The sequence below is a fragment of the Lygodium microphyllum genome, chromosome 25 (assembly GCF_053477565.2).
Source record: "Lygodium microphyllum isolate KBCC chromosome 25, Lygodium_microphyllum_v1.1.10, whole genome shotgun sequence".
Lineage (NCBI taxonomy): Eukaryota > Viridiplantae > Streptophyta > Polypodiopsida > Schizaeales > Lygodiaceae > Lygodium > Lygodium microphyllum.
Window position 1 is genome coordinate 34,118,336 of NC_141159.1, and position 18,493 is coordinate 34,136,828.

Genomic DNA, 18,493 nt, shown 5'->3' on the forward strand with positions numbered 1-18,493 from the left:
TGGCTTCCCCTTCTTTCTTGTCTTTCTCTCTCTAAATCTAGTCTTTCTCTCTCCTCATCACTCTTATTCTCTCTCTTCTTGCAGTCTTTCTCTCTCTTCTGCAGTCTTCTCTCTCTTCTGCAGTCTTCTCTCTCCTCTTTCTCTCTCCTTGGTTCTCTCTCTGACAAGTGGTATCAGAGCTTGAGTCTTTGATCCATTATTTTCCTCCATTTTCAGTCCCATTTTCTTATTTCAAAATCAATTTCAAACAAAAATGGTACAAGACAGTGACTAGTGGAGTGTTGCAGGACATCTACAGTTAGTAAGAGACTACATCTGGAGATATCCAAGGTCAGATATGGCGGATAAAGGCTTAAATGGTTGGACGTCATCAAATTTCATGCAAAAATGGAGGTAACTAGGGTAAAGGATGGTTAACCGGGCTTAGTTAGAGGCTAAACTACAGTTACTTTTCAAAAGAGAGCTTCTCTTCTCTCTCCTTCAAGCTTTTGGCTGAAGCTTTCATGCTGGCTGTCAAGAAAGTCCCAAATATCTCTCTCTGCTGAACATTTCTCTCTGTCAAAGCATGGGGCGAAGGATCTTTGTTGCATGAGCTTCAGGAGGAGTACCATGGTTGAGGTGTGCTGCTGATTATCATCCAGAAACAGCCCGAAAAATGCGCGGAAATTTGCGTTGAATTCCCTGATCTCTCCTCCCTGCTCAGCTTGCTCCAGATCTTCAGCCATTGATTGCAGTTCTTGAAGGCTTCATCAAGCACTTGTTGGCAATAATCTTCAGCCTCTGAAGCATTCTGATCAGTCATTCTCTTGCTCAAACCCTAATACACAGCAGGGCAGCCATAGCCACAGACCTGGAAGCTCAAATTTCTCAAAATTTTGGACTTCCCCGACCTCCAAAGCTTCTCTAAAGCTAAGTACAAGCTGGATAGACTCCAAGATTGAAGACATTGAAGAGATTTCAGCTCGTGCATGACATTGGAGCTCAAATGGAAGGATTATTTTGGGGCTTTTCATCAAGGAGATTGAATCTTTGAGGTTCAAGTGTTCAAGCAAGGCTGGAGCATTGATTCTTCAAGGATTTCATCATAGTGAAGCTTGTATGGATTGATTTTATGGAGATTTCAAGCTTTATGACGGATTTATGATGGATTATGAAGAATTTTTGCATCAACGGGGTTGAAGCTGACATCCATCATATCTTCAAGCTTAATGGAGGTATTTTCCTTTTACTAATCTCTGAAATCTCTCAATAATCCAATTGCTAATGGCTTTTCCACTTGTTGATGGGAGATTATTGATCAATTAATTCACTGGATTGATCAATAGATCAGAGATTAGTGTTAATTTTCCTTGATTTCAGTCTATTTCATTGAATTTCATTTTGATTCAAACCATTACTTCATCATAGGTATCATTTGATCAGCTTGATGCATAACCTTGATTTGTTTTGTTGAATTTCTCTCACCCAAGCTGAAATATTGTAAAAGGGTAAGTACTAGCAATCAGTGAGTCACTGAATTGCATCGGTAAGACCCTTCTTCTATCCCAAATTTTCCAAATCTCATTCAATTGCATTTCATGAAAGGCTGAATGAATATTTCAGAAATGCATATCATGCTGATTGCTTAGAACACTAGCCTCTGCCATGTTGATATTCCCACCGAGGAAAAAGGTGGATATTGGGGGAGATAGTGGGACAAAAGAGAGGTGACCCTCCCTCACTATCGAAGATCCCGAAGGGGTGCAACCAACCGACCCGGGGGGAACTTTGCCCACCTCCCGGTGATTCGGAGCCCGTGTAGGGAGCCTGTCATGCCGTTTTATCCCTCACACAGGTACAACGAGTGGAGGATTGAAGATTGAAGACTTTCCAAGGACTCAAGTACCTACAGGACCAAAACAGGGTAAAACAGAGAATTTACAGGTCACTTATAGGGTATTTACAGGTGGTTACAGGTACACCATTCATTGTTGAAGCACAGGTGCAGGTACTACAGGATACCCACAGGTCCTATATACCCTTTTGCAGGGTTTGGTAGCCATTTGGGGTTACTATCTTGCATTACAGGGTCAAAACATGGCACTTACAGGTCTAGACAGGGTGCAGGACTGGACAGTTCAGACTCTGAAATCCAGCTACAGAATTTTCTGTCCTAAACCTGTTATAGCGTGCTATAGCTCATCTCGAAGAGGGCATTCTTAGCTTCAATTCGCACAAAAAAGTTCTGAAATCGGAGTTTCCTAGCCAAAGTTATAGCCATTTTTCTGACAGGGGGTACTGCAGGATTGCACTAATATGGCAGGACATAAAGGCAAAAATAAGGTCCAGGAGGATTATGCTCAGCAAATCAGGGATTCCATGATGGACATCACACTTCAAGAGAACCCTGAAGAGCTTCAACAACAAGGAGAAGTCAGTTTACTCAATGATACTTTGTGTGCACATGAACAAAGACATAGGGAACGACACGAGGCCATTTTGTCAAGAATGGAGTAGATGGTTTTATCTACTGATCAAACGAAGTCTTCCATTGATAAGTTGGTGGATTCAACTACTCAAACCAAGGCTTCCATTGATAAGTTGGTGGAACCTAATGCTCAACTTATAGCACAATTTTCTCAACTCATGCAGTTGCAAATGGGATCAAGAGAAGCTAATGAGAGGGCTTGTTCAAATAGTGGCCTTCCAGTCCCACTTCAGCCATCTAACCAAAATGGTCATGGAAATGGGATTATTGAAAGAAAAGGCATTCCAAATAGTCAGTACGAAGTAGGAGAAGCTTCACAAAGGCATGATGACTATTTGGGCAGCTTGAATGGGGCCAATACTCAAGCTTTTGAACTGCATACTCAAACTTCCAGGGGTATTTTACCAACAGGAAGATTACATAGTAATTCTTAGCCACCTGTTGGAAGATTTCAGTCTCAATTTGGAGGTTCTGTACTTGGTAATCCTAATCAGCCAAATTTGGGACAGCAACCCTTTCATGATAGAGAGTTCAAGGACAAAATTGTTTTAGCCAAATTTAATGCCCAGTCATATTCACCATCAGATTTAGAGGAATGGACCTCTAAGATGGAGTCCTACTTTGATATATATCCTAAAACTGATGATATGAAGATTCACTTTGCTTCCTTGCATCTAGAAGGATTTGCCCATACTTGGTGGAGGTATATCAAGAAAGAGAATATACTTGTAGAGAATTGGGAAGCTTTCAAGGCACTTATGGTTGAAGACTTTGTTTCGCCTCTTGAGAAAGAGAAGTTAGCACGGAGATGGTATGGTTTGGAATAAAGGGGCCTAAGTGTAAGAGAGTATACAAACCAATTCCTCAACTTGACCATGTATGTTGAAAGCATCAGTGATGAGGCTAAGCTTCACAAGTTTATGTATGGTTTGGAGCCATCTTTGTCAGCTGATGTTATGGCACAAAATCCTACTTCACTTTTCAAGGCTATTGAGCTTGCGGAGCGCTATGGAAGAAAGTATAGGAAAAAATCTTCATTTCAGCCTAGTTATGGACAGCCAAGGACTGTTTTAAAGTAGGGACAAGTTGGTAACATTTATGGCAACAATCATGTGCCTAATGGGAGCTTACGGGTACCAACTTATCCTCCATTTAATGCTTCTAGGCCTCAAAGTAATTTCAGGACAGCAAACAGTCCAAAGGTTGAATTCAAACAGGGGGACAACAAGCCTAAGCCTATTTGAGCTAATACAAATCCCAAATCTATTCCCATGGATCTTTACAAGGAAAGGAAGGACAAGGGCTTATGCTTCAAGTGTGGAGAAAAGTATACACCTGATCATGCCTCAAAGTGTGTATACAAAAATGTCAAGCCAAAGCTTCAGAGTATGCTAGTTTTTGAGGACTTTGAAGATGACATAGATGAAGCTAATGCAGTGGCAATCAATGCTGAAAATGAAGATTTTGAGGAGGACGTTGGACAGGAGTACTTTTATGATCCAGCCAACTCTTTTCCTTTTGATCCAGGTGGAAATGTTCTGTTTGACCCCGGTGGATCTTGTGATGAGTCGCTTGCTGCCACAAATTGTTCTATTTCTATGGATGCTTGGACGGGATCTAAGAGCCCTAATACACTTCGTATGAAGAGAAGCATATGTGGAAAGCCAGTGTTCATCCTGATAGACAGTGGCAGTACTCACAGTTTTGTCAATAAGTCCATCATGGACAAGTTAAATTGTGTTCCCACAGACTTATAGCAGCCCATTAGAGTACAAGTGGCTAATGGTGAAGAAGAAATCAACACATAGATTTTCCCACAGGTTTCTTTGCAGTTGGCTGAAAATTTTGAAGCCAAAGTAAACCTGATCACTCTGGAAATGGGGCCCATAGATATTGTACTTGGTTGTGATTGGTTGATGACATTAGGCAGGATCACTATGGATTTCTCACAGTTATATATGGAGTTTATCTCCAATGGACAGCTCATCCATTTACAGGGAATTCCTAGTAGATCTGATTTTCAGCTTATCACCATTCAACAACTCAAAAGAGAGTACAAGAAGTGCTCACAAATATTTGTTTTGCATTTGAACAAAGAAACACAGGATCAGCCCAATAATTCAGCAAACCATCCAGCCTTGACAGCTCTTCTTGAGGAGTATAGAGATTTTTTTGAAGTACCTACTTCATTGCCTCCTAAGAGAGCGGTGGATCACCCCATTGATTTGGAGTCCAACTCAAAGACAATCAATAAGCCACCTTACAGATTATCAAAATGTGAACGAGAGGAAGTAGCCAAGCAAATCAAAGAGCTTCTTGAAATGGGATTCATTGAATCAAGTTCTTCACCTTATGCATCTCCAGTCCTGTTAGTCAAAAAGAAAGATGGATCTTTCAGAATGTGCATTGACTACAGGGATCTCAATAAGATAACAGTGAAGAATAGGTATCCTATACCCAGGATTGATGATTTGCTTGATGATCTTAAGGGGGCTCGATTCTTCACGAAGATTGATTTTAGATCAGGGTATCATCAGATTCGCATGCGAGAGGGTGATGAAGTCAAGACTGCTTTTAGGACTGATCGTGGGCTCTATCATTTCTTGGTGATGCCATTTGGGCTTACAAACGCTCCAACTACCTTCCAAAGCCTGATGAATAAGATCTTGCAATCTTTCCTCTTTCAGTTTGTCTTGGTGTTCTTTGATGACATTTTGATCTATAGCAAGACTTTACAAGATCACTTGGCACATATGAGGAGGGTTTTTTATGTGTTGAGACATCATAGGCTTTTTGCTAAGGAGAAGAAGTGCTCTTTCATGTAGACTGAAGTGGAATACTTGGGACATATAGTCAGTGAAAAAGAAATACAGGCTGATCCCAAGAAGGTGCAATGCATAAGAGATTGGCCAACGTCTACTACTACTACCTCTCTTAGAGGATTCCTTGGTCTATCTTCATTCTATCGCCAATTTATAAAGCATTATGTGGCAATTGCAGCTCCTTTGACTGACAGGTTGAAGAAGGAGGCTTTCTTTTGGGATGCTCTTGCAGATAGCAGCTTCAACCAGTTAAAGGAACTCCTTACTTCTGCTCCTATCTTAGTATGCCCAGATTTCTCCAAAGAGTTTACTATACAGTGTGATGCTAGTGGCCGTGACATTGGGGCTGTTTTGCTTCAGGAGCATGGAGTAATTGCATTTGAGAGCTGTAAGCTTACAGATAAGGAGATGGCCGTGAATGTTTATGACCAGGAGATGTTGGCTATCCTGCATGCAATCAAGAAGTGGCACCATTACTTATATGGCAGCCAATTCAGAGTACATAGTGATCACCGGGTACTCAAGTATTTCCTTACTCAGTCAAATCTCACTCCAAAGCAATGTCGTTGGGTAGCTACATTACAGAATTATGACTTTAACATCACTCATACAAGGGGCAAAGATAACATAGTGGCTGATTCTCTTTCTCGTATGTGGGCCTGCAAAGTGTTAGCCATGATAGAATTACATAATGATTGGATTGAAGAACTACAAGAGGCCTTTCTTTTAGATGAGGAATTCAGCCAAATCTTTCAAAAATTACAGCAAGGTCTTATAGAAGAAAACTCGCATTACTAGCTTAAAAATGGTCTTATTTGGTGGAAAGACAAGATTGTTATTCCCTCTACTTCTTCTTTTAAGCGGAAAATTATGGAGGAGTTACATTCTTCGCCTTTAGCTGGACATTTGGGAGTTTTCAAGACTTATGTGACAGGATCAGCAAAAGCTTTTATTGAAAAGGACTGTGGAAAGATGTCAAGGACTTCATTATGAAGTGTATGCCTTGTCAGCAAAATAAGGATAGCACCCATAAGTCGGGAGGTTTGTTACAACCATTGCCTATTCCTATGGGTAAATGGACTCATATTACTATGGACTTTATCACTGGCTTACCTATTACTAAGAAGGGGTGGAATAGTATTTATGTGGTGGTTGACAGACTTACCAAAGCAGCTCATTTTATCCCAACAAAAATTCCGTTTACTGCTTCTTAAGTGGCCAAGTAGTTTATGGAGCATATTTTTAGACTACATGGATTACCGCAGGTGATTGTCCATGATAGGGACTCAAAGTTTATGAGTAACTTCTGGCAAGCGGTATTTACATCTATGGGCACTAAGTTGGCTCCATCAACGGCTTATCATCCCCAAATTGATGGACAGACAGAATGAGTTAATAAATGGTTGGAGACTTATCTTCGCCATTTTTGCTATGATGTCCAAACCTCATGGGATTCTTGGTTACACCTGGCTGAGTTTGCTTACAATAATTCCACTCATGCGAGCATAGGAGTTTCACCCTTTGAGGCTTTGTATGGTTACAAGGTGCCCCTACCCACAATCATCTTTAATGAAAAGATCAATCCTCATGGGAAGGAGGAGTTGGAAAGAATGCAGACCCTTCTTCAGCAATGCAAGGTGAATCTAAGGAAGGCTCAAGATCAAATGAAGATGTATGCTGATGAGAAGAGAAGGCCTTTAGAGTTCCAAGAAGGAGAGCTGGTTTTGTTGAAGGTGCCCAAATCCAAGTACTCTACGTTAAAAGATGGATCCAGTAATAAGCTTGCCCACAGGTTTTATTGCCCTTACAGGATCCTTAAGCGGATTGGAGATTTGGCATACAAACTAGAGCTTCCCTCTTCTACAAAGATTCATAACGTCTTCCATGTTAGTTAGCTCAAGCCCTATTATGGTGATCTAGTGGATATAGTTGATGAGCTGCCACCTATTGATGAAGATGGTCTTGTTCAGTACATCCCAGAGGCTGTTATAGGTCAGCGCGAAAAGAAGCTTCGATCACGTTCTATTGTGGAATATTTGATCAAATGGAGAGGTTTACCATCTGAAGAGGCTTCTTGGAGACCTGATTCTATATTGGATGAGTATCCATACTTGAGGGAGACATTGGTGGCTGAAGCCTATTGCTTATGGAGCTAGTAATGATGCAGACTGGTTCAGGACAGCACGTTGTTTTAGAACAGTTTTTATCATACCTAATTTTCAGAATTAAGCCATCTATATGGGCTTAAAGTACTCTTCAAGAGCTTCGTTTTGATATATGGTACATCTCATTTGGACACTTCTATCAAAAGTTATGGCAGATTTGGTCTAGCAGGGACTGTTTATTCAGCAAGCTGTCTACTTTGTTCTGGGACTATTTGTTGAAGACTTTATGGCTCCATTTGCTTCTGAAGTATTTTAAATCATGTATATAGTTAGGCATTACTTCCGTTCTTCAAATTCAGCTCTTGTAATGGTCATTTTTCATTCATTTCCCATTTGTAAAGCTGTAAAACAGAGTAGTACTCTGTTTTATCCATCTCCTTTCTAGTTGTTTCTAGGTTTTGTTTTTTAGGACAAAAACTTTTGGGAAGGGATGGATTGTAAGAAGCTGGGAATAACAAATAAGTGTTAATAATGTTGATATTATGCCATGTCACACTGACATTGGTATAAAAGGAGAGAATATGTAATTTTTCACATCTTTTTGGACACACTAATACAATTACAGACTTTCTCTCCCTTTTTGCTCACAGCTTCTATGGCTTCCCCTTCTTTCTTGTCTTTCTCTCTCTAAATCTAGTCTTTCTCTCTCCTCGTCACTCTTATTCTCTCTCTTCCTGTAGTCTTCTCTCTCCTCTTTCTCTCTCCCTGGTTCTCTCTCTGACAACTTTTTCCTGTGCACCTTTCTCCTTGATTTAGGACTTTTTTGCACTTCTTGTGTTTCCAGATTCTTCTTGGCCCGCCTTCGTCTCCCATTTCACTCTTGCCTTGGCCTTATCTTCTTCTTTAGATTTTTCCAATTTTCCACCTTGTTTGTTTGAGGGTTAACATTACGTGTAATTCTTTTCACAAAGAAGCCCAGAGATGTTGAATAAGAAGTTGACTTATAACAAGACCATTGTTCCTTCACTGACAAATTCCTAGAGTACAAGAACAAAAGAAATATCGAGTCAAAGCATACATATAACTTACATATGCTTTGTCCAAATGAGTTGAAACTTAACCATGGAGCAATAGAAAAAAGTGGCAATATACATGTGGCTCTCTTTGCAAAGAAGCCAAAAGATATTGAAGAAGTTGAGTTTTTAAAAAATCATTGTTCTCCACCCTCGAAGACTCTTGGAGTTAAAAAACAAAGGAAAGCTTAGTATGCATATAGCTTGCATACATGTTGTCCAAACGAGATAAAATTTAACTATGGAGTAGCAAAAAAACAAGACAACGTACCTGTAACTTTGTTTACAAAGAAACTGTAAAATGTTGAAGAAGAAGTTGAGTGCTCAAAAGATCATTTTTCTTGACTGTAAGAGACTCCTAGCATACCAAAACAAAAGAAATTACATGTTAGAGAATGCACATAAGTGGCACAGATTTTGTCCAAACAAGATAAAACTTTACCATAGAACATCCATGGAAGAGAACAATATATATGTAAAGTTTTGTGAAGAAAATCTTAGGGCTTTGATAGAACAAGCTCTGCTCTCATAAAACATGTGAAACTCACTCTGTGTTTGTGTAGAGGAAATGAAATTTCACAGGGTTACAGATATGGCAAGCAACAATGAGGCTGTAAGATTTAGTCAAGAAAGAAGAAGCAGCGAAAGAGGTATGATAAATTTGAGTTCTGCCTAAGAAAGAGGGTGAAACTGAAAACGGGAGAAATGAAAAGTCAAACATAAAAAAATAAGAAAATGAAAATTTGAGTCACAAACTTCTAGGAAGTGTCAGCATTGTATTCCCCACATTTTCCATTATTTTATTATTAAGGGAAGATTTGGGCCAAGATATGGCTAGAAGATTTATATAACATGAATCTGGAATCCCAGCTCTCTCATTGGTTAGGCCTATATTTGTTTATTCACTCCTTAAGGGACAAAAAAGAGAGTCCATATTTCTCCTAATGCATGTGATCATTGTTTATATGGTAGGCAGACTAGGAACTCGCATAAGAAGTCTGGTATGCCATGCGTAGGTGAGCCATTGGCTCTTGTGCATTCTGATGTTTGTGGACCCATGCCTTAGTCACTAAGGGGTGCGAAGTACTTCATTACATTTATTGATGACTTTTCATGTAAGGTTTAGGCTTATCCCATAAAGCAAAAGTTTGATGTCTTGGCAGTATTTCAACGTTGGCTTGCTTTAGTCAAGAACCAATCTGCGCATAAGATTAAAATACCTAAGGACAGATAATGGGGGTGAGTATGTTTCATGTGCTTTTGAGTAGTTTTGTGATGAATGGGGTATTAAGCGTCAGTTGACACCCCTTATACTCCTCCCCAGAATGGTATGGCTAAGCGTATCAATAGGACTATCCACCTAGGAGAGGGTCTGTATTATACTTAGCCAAGGAGGCTTGTTAAGAGACAAAGAGAAGGATTGGAGATAATAGAGAGGAGTCGTATGTTCTCATATCCTTTTCTTCTATTATTCCATAACTCATATATTTGAAGTGCATACAACACTCTAAGGTCTACAGACCATTCACACACAGCCTAAAGTCATCGAATTATTTAATAACCCACACTTGCATGCAGTTGGACACATCTAAGACACTATCGGTCACACACAAGAGCTTGAAGTCTCAACACTCCCCCTCAAGCTCAAGACAAAACTTGTGCACCAAGTAGCTGTCAGAATCGACTGAACTTATCTTTACCTAGAGACTTGGTAAAGATATTTGCTACTTGCTCATTCGTCTTCACATGCGTAAGATCCACTCTGCCTGCAAGAACCATCTCACGGATGAAATGATAGTGTACCTCAATGTGTTTAGTTTTGGTATGGTGAACTAGATTTTTTGCCAGCAATACACTACTGAGATTCTCGCATAACAAAGTCACTAGAACATCCACTTGTATGTCCAAATTAGCCATAAGCTTGAGCAGCCATGCAATCTCACATCCTGCCAATGCGCACCCTTGTACTCTACCTTAGTACTAGACAATGCAACGGTTGGTTGCTTCTTGCTGATCCAACTGATCATTCCACTTCCAAACCCAAAGGCATAACCACTTGTAGATCTACAATCATATGAGCACTTTTTCCAATCTGCATCCCTGTATCTAACCACTGTTAAGGGCTTATCTTTCACATAAAACAACCCGTAATCTACAGTGGACTTTACATATCTCATAATCCACCTAACCGCATCCAAGTGTGACTTTCTGGGATTCTGCATGAATTGAATTATAAGCCCAACAACATAACTCAAGTCAGGCCACGTAGATCAGACTTCCAACCATCTGTATGTACATAGTCACATCATCAATTTCAGCTCTAGTGCTAGTGTCCAGCTTGACATTCTGATCAAGAGGTGTAACCAGTGGTTTACATTCAGCCATGCCATATTTCTTTAGCATTTCCATGGCATAGTGTTTCTACATCAGTCATAAACCATTTTTAGCATCGATCACCTCAATACCCAATCAATTCACCTAAGTCTTTCATATCAAATTTAGATTTCAACATCCGCATAACATGCTCTATCTCTAAGTCATCATCACCTATGATTATCAAATCATCATGACCAGCACTACCAAACCTTTGTCTGTTTTTTTCGTAAATAGACTGTGATCAGCCTTGCCAACAGTGAATTCCAAACTCTACAAGTAATTACTGATGCTTGCATGCCAGGCTCTTGAAGCCTACTTTAGCCCATACAACTACAATTTCCAGCATTTAACAACAGCCAATGCGATCACTATTCGTATGGTTGGCATCTTGGCAACATGGCTGAATGTTTCCTCAATGTCTTATCCATACTGTTGAGCATATCCTTTAGCAACCTTGGCTTTGTACCTCTCTACACTGCCATCTTCCTGACTTGCATTTAATCTTGTAGACCCATTTTTAGCCAATGGTCTTCTTTCCTTCTGGTAGTGGCACAAGGTCCCATGTTCTATTTTCAACCAAGGCATCTATTTCCTCATCCATAGCTGTGCACCAATTTTTATCCATCACTGCTTCAACATATGTAGCAGGTTCTTTGATTTCCGTCACCTTTGTCATGTAAGCATAGTTCTTTGCAGAATAACCACTATAAGTCAGTCTCATGAGGCAGAATGTACATGTTCTGCCTAGTGCTACACAGTCGGAATACCAAGCTCATTGTCTAGACTGTCAGGCGAGTCATAGCCTGAAGTCATCCTACCAAGTGTCATCACACCAGATGTATCATCAATAGCTTTTTCTTTTCCTTTGCTGTCCACCACATCATATCTCCCCCTCACTGACATAGTGGCGTCAATGGGTGGTGGATGGTGAGCCAAAGCTCCACAATCTCCCTATCCATGGAGATACTGTCATACCATTAGGGCATGTCAAGGCAGTACTCTAATGTGAATCAAGTGTAGAAACATGTGTAGAAGGCATATCCGATGGCACTGTAGCCAGTGATGCATACCAAGAGGCCATCTCATCAAAGAACATCTCTACTAACTAGTGTCTCTTGAGTAGAGGGATCATAGCATTTATCTACCTTCTTCTCATGCAAATAACCAATAAAGGCACACTTATGTGCTTTCGGATCTGACTTCTTCCTCTTCTCAACAGGGATGTGCATAGAAGCAAGAAAAGCAAATACTTTCATGTGACTGATAACAGGTTTGTAGCCATATACTTCTCAAATGGTGTCATATCATGAATACCTACAGTGGGGGTCCTATTCAAGATATACATGGCTGTCATAACAGCCTCATCCCAATAATAGAGCGGCATCTTCTTCTCATTCATCATTGCACACGCAACTTCCATTAGCACCCTGTTCTTGCATTCAATTACCCCATTTTGCTGTGGAGTGTAGCTACATGTAAGCTGCCTATGTATGCCATTTTCAGCCAAAAAAAACTCATTTGACACATACTCCCTACCACTATCAGATCTCAAATACGAGATATAACAATCAAATTCCTTTTCAACCTCCTTCTTAAATTGCTGGCACCTCCCATAGATACATTATGGGCTGGCCCCCACACATCAGAGTGAGCCTACTACAACAATCACTTATTATTTCTTACATGCTTGACAAATAGCAACCTTGAATGTTTACCAAATTGACAAGCATAGCAAACATGACCAATATCTGTGTAGGCAAACTTGGGTAGACTTGTAACAAGCTTTTTTTTTTTGCATCATTTGCAGCCACTGAAGATTAACATGTCCCACTCTCTTATGCCATATTTCTAAATCTCTAGCTGTGCTAGAGCCATGGGAAAACATGGTTGATTTCAACTATGGCAAAGTGGCATCAAGAGTAAACATCATGCCATTCCTATGACTACGAGCAATCAATTTGCAGCCATTACCAAACTCCTCAATGAAGCAACCATGCTTATTAAACCTAACCTGAAAATTCTACTTAGTCATCTGGCCCACAGACAAAAGATTTTTAGTAATTGATGGGACATGTAATACATCATGTAAGTTCCTCTTCTTGCCATCATGGATTACCAAAGGCACTTTTCCTTTATGTTCAATGTTATGTTGTGTGTCATCTCCTGTGCATACATAAGCATTGCTCTCAGGCACCATGTCAATAAACATATGATTTGATGCCCCTGAATCAATATACCAAACAACATCCTCAGTAGAATTCTCAGCAGCCCTATCTTTCACATATGTCATGGCAAACAGTCTATCCCCAAAAGCATCATCTGTCTGATTGGATGATGCATAATGTCCATGCTGCTTGCCCTTTTGATTGCCTTGATTCTTTTAGCAGCCCTTGGAAATATGACTATACTTTCCATAGTAGTGACAATCCTTATCCTTATTAGGATTGTCAGATGGATGCTGTTGCTGCCAAGAACCTCTGCCTCTAGGGCTAGATCTCCCCCTGCCTCTTAAATTTCCACCTCCTCTTGCATTTGAACCTTGCTAGTTATTATTGCCATAAGATACATTTTGTTGGCCTCCTCTACCATAACCATAACCTCTACCACAGCTACCACGGCCGCGTTGATGCAAATAAAAGACAGCATCCCTGTCCTTGGAGCTACTTGAGTCTGTAGCCAAGCCAAGTTTAACTTCCTCATGAATAAGCAATGCAACCGGCTCATTGATGTCTGGCTTTTCAGCCCGCATAGTATCAAATGACTTATATTCAGATTCCAAACCATTTAATGTCACTGCAGCCATGTCTTCATCCGCAACCTGTGTGCTAATGGATGCCAGTTGATCTACAATAATAGTCTTAATCTCTGTGACATAATCATGTGTAGATCTCCCTTTTCTCTCCATGTTGTTGAATTTCTACTTTAACTATATGTTCCTGGCACTGGTAGTTGTGCCATAATACCTGATCAATATGTTCCATGCATCTGTTGATGACTTGTAGTTCATGATTTGCATTACCATAGCATCCGAGATACACAAGGATAACTAGTGTAGCACCCTGTGAGCTCTTTCCAACCAAGCTCGGTGCACTTGTCTCTGATCAACTATAGGATTCCTCTTTGGGATTTCAGGTTCAACTTCAACACCTATCACCAAGTCCTTGTGGGAAATCAGAGTTTGCAGTAAGAAGAATGTGCACAAGAGGGAGAAGACAGCTCAAAGTACAATAACAAAATCTTGCTTACTAAGTTGCTTAGAGTATAACTTGGGTACACTCTCTCACACATGATATTGACCCATAGGCTATTTATATAGTCTTTGCCAAGCTAGGGTTAGGGTTTTCCTTGCCCCTTAAGGCCATTTACATACATCTACCCTCATAGACCCTTGCTTAGGGTGGATTCCCATGCCTATATTCTAACACCCCCCCAATGCCAGGGTGGCATTGCATCACAAGACATGTTAAAGTTCCCCCCCTTCAATCAAATGGGATGCCTTTATAAATCAAGCTACAAGGATATTCATAGGTACATATGTTACAAGACTCAAAATAGTCGGTCATCTATGGATTGGGAGACAAAGTTGGCCTCCAGTTCCTTAGTTACTTCTGGAACACTGAGACACTTATTATTGGTGATATGCCCGGTCTTTTTACATTTATTGCACTTCATTTTGTCATGATATTCTTGCTCATGGGAAGTGAATGCTGAAGTTCCTTCAGTATGGCTTCTCTTCTCTTTATCCAAGCAAGACTGAATGGTACTTGCCAAGGTTGGGTTTGGGATATTAGTTAAGTTAGTCACGAAGGTTGGAAAACCTTCTTCACAGACTTCACGAGGATGGCAATGGCATCTTCATCATGAATGGGCACTTGAACAGAGGCAAGCTGTGCCATAAGCCCCCAACTACCTCTTCCGCAATGAGAAATCTAGTGAGCTATAGCCACCTAAGGCTATATCCCTTGCTTTTTAGCGTTAGAGTCCCCATAAAAAGACACTAAATATCTAGCAGTATAGGTATAAGGTAATGTAGTGATATAATAGTAACTAGCACTCCGTGATAGGGCCTGCGTAAGCGTAGGTCATTAGACACATATAAAGTGATGGTGTTTAATCCCTCTCTTTTCCCTCTATTCTTCTCTCTCTTCCCCTTTCTAAACACCTTCCTCATAAACTATACCCCAAATCCTAAACTTATTTCTTGCAATATACAAACAATGTGGAGGTCATTAGGATTCCTCTAAAGTGATGGTGTTTAATCCCCCTCTCTTTCCCCTTTATTCTTCTCTCTTTCTCTCTCTTCCCCTTTCTAAACATTTTCCCCATTAACTATATCCCAAACCCTAAACTTACTTCTTACAACATACAAACAATGCACCACCCTCTCTTATTATTTTCCACAACATAATGCATGTTTGTGAGAGAAAAATGAAAATATTAAAATTTTCTTTTAGATCATTTGCACATAAAGCTCATGTAAAAGAAAATATTAAATTACCATTGGGAAGAGCTCACAAACTCTTGTATAGTTGCCAAAAGAAAATATTTAAAGCTCTTTAATGTTTTAAGTAAGAGCTTAAAGAGCTCTATGCTACATCTGTGCATGCTTGGGTGTCAAGGTGCCTGTAAAGCAAGGATGTGCAATGCCCCCACACCCAAAAAAAGAAGAAATCATATGACATGAAATGTACATTGCCTTACTACTTTCTTGTAAACAACAAAATGCATATTTGTGAAATAATAAGTAAAGCATAAAATATCATATTAGATTGTTCGCATATGTAAATAAAAAACATAAAAGACTAATTTATCATTCAAACTTTACAATTGTCAAAGAACATAGATAACTAATTACGTGCTTTGGTAAATCATATGCGAATGCTAATGCATATGGGATCTTTTAGAAGAAACATGCAACTCTCTATGAAAGGCAATACAAAACCCTCCAATGCAAGTGGATATTTATGGTATATAACTACTAATGCAACCATGGATATACTAGTGCAAGTAGACCTTTAGTAGTACATCCTTCATATGATCATTAGCAATCCCTCCTTGAGAGATCAATTTTAAGGTGCACTCTATGGCATTTAAGAGCATTTGTAGATTGCAAGGCATTTTTAGTGAATATTGAAGATTTGAAGCTTCAAACTGGTCGTTTGTGCAAAGAATTATGAGGTATATGATGTGGGACATTTTAAAATCAGAGCCAAAGCAAAGCACAAAATCAAGTCTACCAACAAGAAAGTAGCGTCCATCTATCATTTGGACATTAATTCCATGCATTTGCGACCACATTTTATGCTAACAGACCTTATTTTTGGAGAAACACAAACTATGCAACCTAGGTGGCCTAAAATTGGCCAAGATTTGAAGGGGTGTGAATCGATTTTAATGGAACATGGGCCAAAGGATGAAGGGGAATTTAATGTATGCAATTTTTTATGCAACTATCATGGAGAGAGAGGAAGAAGTTGCACGAAAAGTGGACACAAATTTTCATGCATGTTCTTGATCACTACGCATGGAATATGAAGAATGGATCCCCCTCTCTGTCCTCTATGCAATGATGTTAATATTGTGGCCTGACTAAAAGAAAATAGAATGTTGGTTTTTTTTCTCTCTCTCCTTTGCATTTTACTCTTTCTATCTCCTTCCTTCCTACATACATAATGGCAATTCCTATGAGAGAAGGGGGTTGGATATAAGAGAGGGAGAGGTGAGAGTGGTATGAAAAATAATGTTCATGGTACATTGCTAAAGTCTGTGGATGATTTTCCAAGCATGTTAGTGGCTATCTCAAGCATCAATAGCCTTGAATTCCACATGGCACCTCATACGTGTTATGGCGAATATGCGATCTAAGCGTAAGTGCTTTAATTTTTATAGTAAATGAAATCTAAATAAAAAACTATTTTATTGGTGGATAAATAAAAATTTGAACTTTAAAAAGTAAGAAAAATAAAAAATAGCAAACAATTATAGAGAATTAATAATAAGGAGTATTATACTAAGAATGATCTAAGAAACCAAAAAATATAGAAACAATACATATTCATTCTCAGGGTTTTTATGTCCAAATATGATGGTTTGCTAGCATAGGGTTGGTCCTGGTGCACTCATGCTACCCTTGAGTAAACAAATAGCACAAGATTTACCTATGTATGATATGCATTAAATTTTGATCTATTTTAGTAACATTTATCGTAATGTTACCCATTTGGCACACTTAGAATACAATGGACGGCACCGGGGCCAGATAGTCATTGTCCTTGACTTTGTGTAGCAATGCCACATATCATTAAAGCATGTTTATGGAAAAATATGGAAAGATTATTTGCAGCACTTTCACTTTGTCTTCGTTATTAATAATTCTTGGGCACCTTCCATTCACTTATGCATGCAAACGTTATTCTACACACACCGATGCATAGCACTTGTTTTACATTGACCGAGTGTGTGAGGAAGTTTCAAGCTATTTAGTCACGAGGGTTCAAGGGTTAAGTGGCAAGAAATAGTGGAGTACGTATTATGATATATATAAAGAGAGGATCGGTGGATCAAATCCCTTACTAGTAGTATTCTCATTATAGAGACCATGCCAATCAGCCAAGGAGGAGCCTATGTTATGTTTATATGGTGTGTGCTAGCAAATGCTTTATGTGAAGTAGAACTGGATGTGAACTTGTTACAACTAATCTAATTGTCACCTAATGTTCACAAGAAATTCAAGAAAATCCTACAAACAATTTATGTTATAAAGCCCGTTTGGTGTCAATCGAGTGGGCAAGAAATGGTTGGAGCATGTAAAAAAAAAAAACCCTAGGGTACAAGCTTACGTGGATGGTATTCTAACACAAAGTGTAGTGGTAGACCTAGGCTCTTTCGTGAACATTATGAGTATGGATTCATTGGAGAGGTTAGGCATATCCATCCAAAATAATGTCACCACTATCCTAAAAATGGCTAATGATAGTTTGCGACAACCAAAAGGAATGGTGTCTCAAGTGCATGTGATCATAACGCATATTGAGTGTATTATTAACTTCTATGTTATTTGATTTGCTGGGAGACCAATCTATCAATTGTTACTTGGATGGTCTTGGATCTTACATTCATATTGTTTGGTGGATATCCTAGCTAGTCGGCTAATTTTTAGGCGTGGGTTTCAAAAGAATGATCTTGGATGCCTACCCTAAGTGCCCATTGAATGAGAGGGCATTACCTCCTACTATAGAATGAGAGGCCTTAGAGGGAATCTCCACCATTGGAACCTTGAGCTCTAGTGATTCTGATGAGGGTTCCATTATAGAAGAAGTGTATCAAGTATCCTTGAATGAGCCGATTGGAGCAAAAGATTGTATTCATGATGCTGATGTGACAGAGTTAGATCTTGGGACTCCTAATGATCCTTGCCCAATCAATCTCGGCACCACATTATCAGATGATGAGTGTATGAACTATGTGGCACTCCTACAAGAGTTTAGAGACGTATTTGCATGGAGCTATGATGAACAGAAGGGGATTTGTTCTATTGTTTCCGTGCATACAATCCCATTGAAAGAGGGTAGCAAGCCTATGAAGTAGAAGGTTAGATGGATGCCTTTTGAGTTGAGAGATCCTCTTTTTGAGGAATTGATGCATTTGAGG